Raw genomic sequence first — 9,265 nt, 5'->3', positions numbered from 1 at the left:
AATATATACCATCAATTAGTCAATCAGAGAAATATAAAAGCAGAAAGATAGGTGGAGAGACAGATGAATGGGTAGGCAAATAGAGAGATACGTAGATCGTGTGACTGTGTCATGAATATTGCGCTATTAGTTGAATTCGCAGACTGCATGAGACCTTTCTTGGTAAAATGTCTAGGTCTACATCTCTTTTTTTTGGAGAGGTTTTCGCTATAGGGGTGTGTGTGCTCGCCAGAAAGACAGAGAGAGATAGAGAGATAGAAAGCGAGAAATCACCCCCCGGTGGGGGCGGGGTGGCCACGCTGCAATCCCTTCTCCATTCTCCTTTTGGGATCTTGGGCACGTATTGTGCCTGGCGTGAGTTTAAGCCACCTGGTCCAGGACTTGAATCGTGGTCGACTACATGGGAGTCCAGCGACATAGCCATTACGCTAACTGCTGGTCCCTAGGTCAACATCTTTAATGTCAAAACAAAAGCACCTAGCTCCAGCCTCTTCACTGCAACCTTCTGCTGGGCTATTCAGCTTCTTTGTTTTTTATCATAATCTTTCATTGGGAACAAGGCTGAATTGACCTTCACTAGTCAGCTTCCTTAAGAGTCTTCTACGGACTAAATAATTTACATTTAAAAGGTGAGCAAATGAACACTCTCACTCACACCACTAATTAAAGTAGGATTAGATTCCAGTAACAAGTAAGCCCAAACTTGAAATAGCTCAGCTGAATAGACATTTATTTCTTACCACCTCTAAAAATTACAACTGGGTCAGTGAAAGACTGGTCTTTCATGAACCCAAGAAGGTAGAGATGGTCATTTTCACATCGTTCTCTCTTGGTCACCTCTTTATTGACTTTGTTTATAGTAGTTGAAAGGACGGCAGTGAAATAAACAAAGATTTGAATAGAAAGCTAGTCTTTTTTAGAACCAACTTATAGTAGTGGTTTCAGTGTTAAATGGTTAAAAAGTCTGTTCTACAATTCATTTTTTAACCTTGGAAAAGCATTTTAGAGGGCTCCTAATTGCTTAGGTATACCATTTTATAAGTCCTTACATCAAAGTGTCTTGTATTCTTTTCCCTTTATTTTGCTAAATGACATTGCTGGCACTAAGGCTGTTTTAAATAGTCCACTGTCTAAAATAGGCTGCATTTCTTTTTAATAATCTAAAGTGGTAGCAAAGAACAACAAAACAGAAGGAGCATAAAAAATACCGTGGTTACACCACAAGTGTCTCTAAGTTATAAAAGAAGTGTAATTGACTGAATTTGCTTCTGAAAATTGAGTTGGGGCCTGGATGGGAATGCAACTTGCAATCAATGGATATTTATTCTGCTGAGATAGGTTTACTGAATGCACCAGATTAAGCAGGGTCTACATGCTTAGGTTTAGTCCATGTATTCTTCCTTTTTTAATCATATTATATTTTTGTCCCATGCAATCCCATCTACATACCCATGGCTTCAGACCCCTATAAGGATTAATTTTTTTTTTAGTTTGTTCTTAAGTGTACTTTCTTTTTTGAAAGTGATTTTATTTCATTTTTTCATACATTTAATCACCTTATTTAGCTTAGAAAGTGAATATTTCAGTATGTAAACATTTCTCCCTAGTCCAGTTGATTAAATTATAAAATATCTTCAACAGAGGATTAAATTATTTTAACCCAGATATCTTCTTCAGTACACCAGACTGACCCATAATTCCATGTACCTACTTAGCTTCTCTCGCTCTCTTTTTTTGAAGGAACTATTTATTTAACTTTATTTATTATTATTATTTAATTCATTATAGATAATTTGTGCTCATGAAAGAGAGAGAAAGAGAAAGAAAGAGAGAGAGAGAAAGAAAGAAAAAGAGAGAGAAAGCAAACCACCAGGTCCTGTATTTGAACCATGGTCACCCATGTAGGAGTCCAGCACTTCAACCACTGGCCACTAGCATGTCTCTTTAGATATCATAAAATTGCTTTGGACACATCATGCTCAAATTGAACTCACAGTCGTCTCCTCAAGCCTGGCACCCAGTGAATGGAACTATTATCCACCGAAATACACAAACTAGAAAGCTACGAAGCAACTTATGCTTTTACTCTATCACCCTCATACATCTAACCCTTGAAAAACTCCATTATTTAACCTCCTCTAAATCTTTTCAGTGTCACCTCCTTTCTTACTTCACTTTTGTCAAATGGAATACATGATTATTGTATTCTGACCCAAGCCCCAAATCCTTAGTACGAGCTGCGATGACCTACAGAGATAGACCAGACCCTGACATCTCAGCCTTCACTCAGTGTGGACCTCCTGTTCCTGCTTCTCTGAGCATCTTCTTTCAGTTCCTCCCCTGTGCAAGCTCCTTTTGATTTTAGGGGCATTTGTACATTTTTCTCTGTTAAAAGACTCTTTTCTTGTCTTGATTCAACTCTTTTGTCAAAGGTGAACTTGCTAGAGAATAACCTGACAGGATCTTGTTCTCCATCCCACAGCGGCCCACGCTTCCCTTCACAGGGTTCGCTGTAGAATGGAGTGTGATCTGGGAAAACTTTACCATCTCTGCTTCATTTTCCGTGGCATTCTTTTTTCCTGGCCGCTAGGAGAATGTCTGACACACAGCAAGGCCTTCATAAGTCTTCATTCAATACATGAATGTGCTGCATCCTTGGCAAGCACAACACAACTTGAGTCTTATTTTCCCTTTCTGGGTTTTCTAGCATAGCACCTGGAAACCTCAGTCAAAAGGAAAGTAAGATGGTCAATCTAAATATAATAAATCTCATCTAAGACATATATTTAAAGTTACATTTTATATGCGTATCTTTTTATCCTCACGGAAAATTAGACTATTATATTTTTCTGACGGCAGAGGTAAGAGCACTGACAACTTAGAAGTTGAAATTTGCTAAGGATTTCGAAGTCAGAAATTGTGGAATTGGCTCTAGGAATTAGACCTGGACATTTTCCTCAACGTTTTTCTACTGTGGTGCTGTTTTCTGAGTCAGATGTCTAACAATGCAAAGATCCGTTGTGACTCCTTATTCTCACATATCTTCTGGGTGGGCAGCTTAGGCAGTTTCTACTAGCTTTTCATCTGTATTATTTCCCATCTACCCTTTCCTGCACTTCCTGTGCCACCTCCAGGAAAATTACCCTACTCTTTTTTTTCTTTCTTTCTTTTCTGAGAGAAAGAGGTTATTACTATAGGATGTGTGTGCTCGTCAGAGAAAGAGACAGAGAGACAGAAAGCGAGAAATCACCCCTTGGGGGGATAGCCACACCACAGTTCCTTCTCCTCCATTCTTCTCTCAAGATTTTGGACACGCACGCATGCGCACCTGTCATGTGTTTCAAGCCGTCGGGTCCAGGACTTTGACCATGGTCGACTGCATGGGAGTCCAGAGACATAAATGTATACCGTGGGCTGCTCTCACCCCTACTCTTAATACCAAGTTGTACCTATGAATATTTTAGACAGACACTTCTTTCCTGTTCTGAATAATTTAGCTAATTTTCCTCCCAAACCTCACGAAATCCAGTTGCATATAGCTAAAGAAATGCAATCAATTTATCCAAGCAACTATATTTTAAAAACACTTGAAATATAGTTTCACCTGAGATAGTTAATGTCACTATGAACCCTAGGAAATGTTAAGGTTTTTGCTCAGAGTATAATAAAAATAAGTGTTGAAGAAATTGGAAAATAGTAATAATTATTTATTAAATCCTCTTATGCATAGCCATATCATGTACACAAGTTGCATGTAATTTGTAGTAATCCTACAGTCTAAATATTATATTTTATAGATGAAAACAACATTTAAAATAAATAAGACAACATTTAAAATAAAATAAATGATGGACAAGATAGAAAGTTTTAGAAGTAAAATTCAAATCCTGCTTTCTTCTATATCCCAAAAAGTATTTATTTCTTTTTCTTTTCTTTTTGTTTTTGTTTTTCTTTTTCTTTAGAGAGAATTTTACTACAGGTCACATGCACTAGCTGGAGGCACAGAGAGAGACAGAGAGAAAGTGAGAAATCACCCCCTACTCCCCAAGAAGGGATGGCCATGCTTCAATCCCTTCTTCTCCACTCTCCTTTCAGGATTTGGGCATGCACACACGCATGCCCGGCATGAATTTCAAGCTGTCAGGTCTGGGACTCAAACTGCAGTTGGCCATGTGGGAGTCCAGTGCTTTAACCACTATGCCACCTGCTGGCCCCCACATCCCAGAGTTTAAAGGAATATCTAATGCCTGTAATCAGACAATGTCAGAGAAATACCAGTAATTCATTTACTGCATAACAGTAGAACCACAGAAGTAATAGAAAGTGAAAAAAGTAGCAAAAGTGATGGTATCAGAGAAGATCTTATGAAAAGGAATTTAAAAATTAATCATTTTTACTGTTCAGCTTTTATTAGTTCAATAATAATACTGGTTTATTGTAGATAATTTATAAATCACAGATAATAAAAGTCTCATAATTCAGAGAGGAAATTTCACTGTTGACGGGTTAGTTTAGGTTTCTAATTTTTATATATGTACATTTTGTTTATGAAAATAAGATAAAAAATATAGGCATCGAGGCCACTTGCAACTCTATGAAAACTTTACTGTGTAATAATGCCTTACCAAGGAGGTAAGTGGGGGCTAAAATCCAGTTTGCAGCCCTCTTGCCAAAATGTAGCTCTGTTGAGGCTGTGTCTACCTGAAGGTCGGGCTGCAGTCTCCTCATTTGCCCAGAGACATTGTCTACTCTCTGCACCGAGTATCCACAAGGCTATGTCTGCCCAGAGGGATCATCTTTCTCTTAGCAGAAGGATCCTTGTGACCTAGGAGTGGCTCTGAAGACAACCTACTTTCTTCATTTAGCAAAAGTGTAGTGTGCTTCTGTCAGAATGGCACACCCAGATAAGAAGGAGCCCCATTACAGCAATTTTGTTAGGAAGATAGCTTACCTGCATCAGTTATTTCCTACTTTTATATATTTACTTATTAACTTACCAGTTTTTGTTGTTTATGTTTTAATTGCCCAAAGGATGCTTGCACTCACCAGATAGAGAGAGACAGGGACAGAAAGAGAAGGAGAGAAAGCACCCTCCAACAGGGCAGGATCACACTGCAATCTCTTCTCCATCTCTCCATCCTTGCATCCTTGGAGCATGCATGTACATGTGCCCAGCAGGTTTTACAAGCCACTGGTCCAGGGTTCAAACTGCAGGTTGGACCGTGTGGGAATTCACCTGCCTTAACTACCATGTCATGGAACCATTCCCAACTTTTTAAAATAATATGCATATGTGGTAGAGGAAAAAAAAAGCTTCTGATACTGATTTTTCAGCTGTAGAGATGAAAGAAAAAATTAATCAATTGTTATTATGTGCCCTTTTTACATTTATTTTCTGATATTTTAGCATTCCTAATCATTTCTCTTTACTTGGCCCTAAAATGGATCTAATGCTAGACTACAAGGCGTTGGGGGAACTGTTGCCACATCTTGGAGAAAAGCATCAGAGAGTCCTTGGCTGTTGGCCATCAGCCACTATGAACGGCTGCCCCCCTCGGGTTCCTCCAGTGCATTCTGGAGTTTGCTACTCGAATCCTGAGCTGATGAAGATTTAGAGGTTTCCATGCCTTCTGTTTTCTTTGATAGCTCTGTGATTTCAATGTCTAAATATTTTTTTTCTTCCTTGGGTAAACATGATCAGAAGCCACAGATGGCTTTCTCAAGCATTCTCTCTGCCAGCGTTCTTGATTCTCAACATGGCTGTCCTGGGTGACCGCGATGGTGTGGACAGTTTGGTTCAAGGTTACAAACCTGGCACGGAATGTTTCCAGAATTGAGAGGGTTTCAAAGTAGCTTCGTGTCAAGGTCATACAACTAGTGGTGTATCTGACAGCAGGACTCACACTTACTGATACTCGTTTTTTTCTTTTCTTTCTCTCTCTTTTTACTTTTTTTTAGAGGTTTTGACCTAAGCCATGTGTGCTTGTGGGAAGAAAGAGAAAGAGACAAAGACAATGAGAGGGGAACGTGAGAAATCACCCCCCAGGAAGGAGAGCCACATCACAATCCCTTTTCCTGGGATCTTGGACATTTTCATCCCAGAATCTCGGGCATGCACACATGTGCGCCCAGCGTGATTTTCAAACCATCACATCAGGGACTCCAACCATGACTGACCACGTGGAAGTCCCGTGATGTTACCACTACACCATCTGCTCGACACCATATTCACTTTACGTCCTGTAGAATACCTTGTCTTTCTCCTTCTGCAATTCTGATGTCAAAGAATTTTAAGCACAGCCAGTTTACCTGGTTCTTCTGTGTTAACCTGATACACAAAATAGATTTCAGAACAAGCTGCCACCAGAGCACTTTTCTGTAGAAAGATGGGGGTGGGGGGAGATTCAATGCATACATACTCCAGTTCACATGCAGCTACTATGGGTGGGCCAAATCTCCTCTGCAGCCTACCACAAACACCAGCCCCATGGGAGCACCCTGCAGAGCACAGGGAAATGCTACTCACAGAGAGTCTTTCTGTCCATAATAAAGGAATACTTCTGGCATAGGCCACCTCAGTGGTGTCTGCTCAGGCTAAAGCAGCCCCCAAGCGGTTTAGAGGAAGTTTATCTAGCTCTCTTATTTTTAGTGCAACTGTGATCTGCATAAAATGCAGATATTTATCTATACTGACCTACCTAGAGGGTTCTTTTAACTCTTAGCTTTAAGAAAGCTAACAATTTTTAAATGTATCATAATATAGGGAGCACAAATGCCTAATTTATACTAATGTATACAGTATGCAGCAGATTTCTAATATAAGCTATTTTTCTTCTCAAAATTTAGTTACATCATTAAGCAAATGCCTCAAGAATTATTTTTATCCAATTCTGGAAGGGAATTTTCAGTTTTAATCATCCAGATTGACTTGGACCATTATGTTTGTTTTATTTATTTATTTTTAAATTTTATTTGTTATTATTATTTTAATTTGCTTTAGGGCACAAGCACTCCCCAGAGACAGAGTACAGGGAGAGAGAGAGAGTGAAAAAGTAAAGACACCAGGTCAGGGACCCCAACTGTGGTCAGCCATGTGGGAGTCCAGTGCCTCAACCCCCACACCACCTACTGGCCCTGGGCTACTGTGTTTTTACCATCTGTTCTTGTCCTAGGATGTTCTGTTTAAGAATGGCTGTTGCTTGTGTTGTTATTTTCAGATAATCAATTTTTTACAGCTGCAATTTAGCTAATACATATATATATATATATGTGCAATTTAGCTAAGATAATATATATGTGTGTGCAATATGCACACACATATATGTATATATATACACACACATATATGTATATATAAGGGTATATATGTATGTTATATACATGTGCGTGTGTGTATCTATTGACTGTGTTTTTAGAGAGATTATTTTTTCCATTATCTTCCCGACGAATGTTGTACATTCCTAATAGAAAGAAACGCCTTTCTATCTTTCCCTTACTGTTCCTCCACTTGTCTATCCAAATCCCTCTGCATTTTATATCTACCACAAAGGATTTTTTTGAGGATGAAATCTGTGTGTGTGTGTGTGTGTGTGTGTGTTTGTGTGTATCATATGCATATACATTATTTTAAAAATTTTTGAGGTTGAAGTGTGTGTGTATGTGTGTGTGTGTGTGTGAATAAACTCCTTTGTGGTAGATACAAAATGCAGGGTATTTCTATGCACAGAAAATATGTTTTGCACAAATGGATGATTATTTTTATTGCTTCTGTGTACTCTGCCAGGAAATCCACAGCCTTGGTAATTATGTGTTACTACTACTAATTCCAAGATAAAATGATTTCTAGGTTAGGGGACACTCACAGAAATGTCTAAGAAGTCTCTCCACAGGAATCAGAGCATCCTGAGTTATCACAACTGCAGTAGCTCCTGTCAAGGATGCACAAGTGTCTCCAAGAGCATCAGTGTTCATGCATTTCCAATATGCAGTATCACTAGAGAAACAGTTTCTAATTTCTACCTAGAAAGAAGCCACTATTCTAATTATTAAACTACCAAAACCATAACTATAAGAATACTTACAATTTTATGCTCTTTTACACTTAGCGCCTTATTCAGTTGTTACTACAAAAGTTTTGTGATAAAAGAGGGGGATATTATCCAATATTCAATAGTGGTATATAAAGTTCATAATTTAGGTTATGTTCTCTAGACAAGATTAATTGCTTAACAAATGAAAACAGTGGCCCAGAGTCTTCTTTTGTTAGCAGTGCTAATCTAAGGGGCACAGTGTCTTTGTCTTGAAGTAGAGTCAATTTAATGAGATTTTAATTTTTTTTTTTTTTTTTTTTTTTTTTAGGTTTTGGCTATAGGGTGCATGTGCTTGCTTGAGAGAGATGACAGAGACTGTGAGAGGTAAAGTAAGAAATCACCTCCCATGGGGATGGCCACACCACAATCCCTTCTCCTTTATTCTTCTCCTGGGATTTTGGATACACATGCACCTGCCCCTGGCATGATTTTTAAGCCACCAGTTCCAAGATTTGAACCACAGTCAGTCATGTGGAAGTCCAGCACCTTAAGCACCATGCCATGTGTTGGCCTCCGAGATTTTTTTTTTTTTTTTTGGAGAGGTTTTCACTATAGGGTGCGTGCGCTCACTAGACAGAGAGAGAGATAGAGACAGAAAGCGAGAAATCACCCCCGGGGGGGATGGTCATGCCGCAATCCCTTCTCCTCCATTCTCCTCTTGGGATCTTGGGCATGCACGCACACGTGCCCAGAGTGAGTTCTAAGCCATTGGGTCCGGGACTCAAACCGCGGTTGACTACGTGGGAGTCAGCGACATAGCCATTATGCTAACTGCTGATTCCCGGCCTCCGAGATTTTAAACTTAATCATACCACCACTTCTTATTAGCCAACTGACCTTGGGCATGTTTACATTATCCATTTGCTCATCTATAAATGGAAGTGATAATATTATCTATCACAGGGACCAGCAGTTGGCATAATGGCTATGTTGCTGGACTCTCGTGTAGTTGACAGCGGTTCGAGTCTCAGACCCAGTGGCTTAAAGTCATGCCGGTCACATGTCCGTGCGTGCCCAAGATCCTGAGAGGAGATTGGAAGAGAAGGGATTGTAGCGTGGCCATCCCCCCTGGGGAGTGATTTCTTGCTTTCTGTCTCTCTCTGTCTTTCTGGCGAGTGCATGCACCCTATAGCAAAAACCTCTCAAAAAAAAAAAAAAACCTATAATATCTATTA

The 9,265-nt window shown here is 39.4% G+C and overlaps 1 pseudogene; it reads right to left on the bottom strand.

Annotated features, from left to right (window-relative positions):
- LOC102498395 (squalene synthase pseudogene) overlaps nucleotides 1-4,728 on the bottom strand; it is a 17,316-nt pseudogene extending 12,588 nt beyond the window's left edge.
- Nucleotides 4,729-9,265: the final 4,537 nt, after the last annotated feature.

Source organism: Tupaia chinensis, unplaced genomic scaffold (assembly GCF_000334495.1).
Source record: "Tupaia chinensis unplaced genomic scaffold, TupChi_1.0 Scaffold000541_1, whole genome shotgun sequence".
Classification (NCBI taxonomy): domain Eukaryota; kingdom Metazoa; phylum Chordata; class Mammalia; order Scandentia; family Tupaiidae; genus Tupaia; species Tupaia belangeri.
Note: the sequence above shows the minus strand (reverse complement) of the source record. Positions and strands in the feature narration are given on the sequence as shown.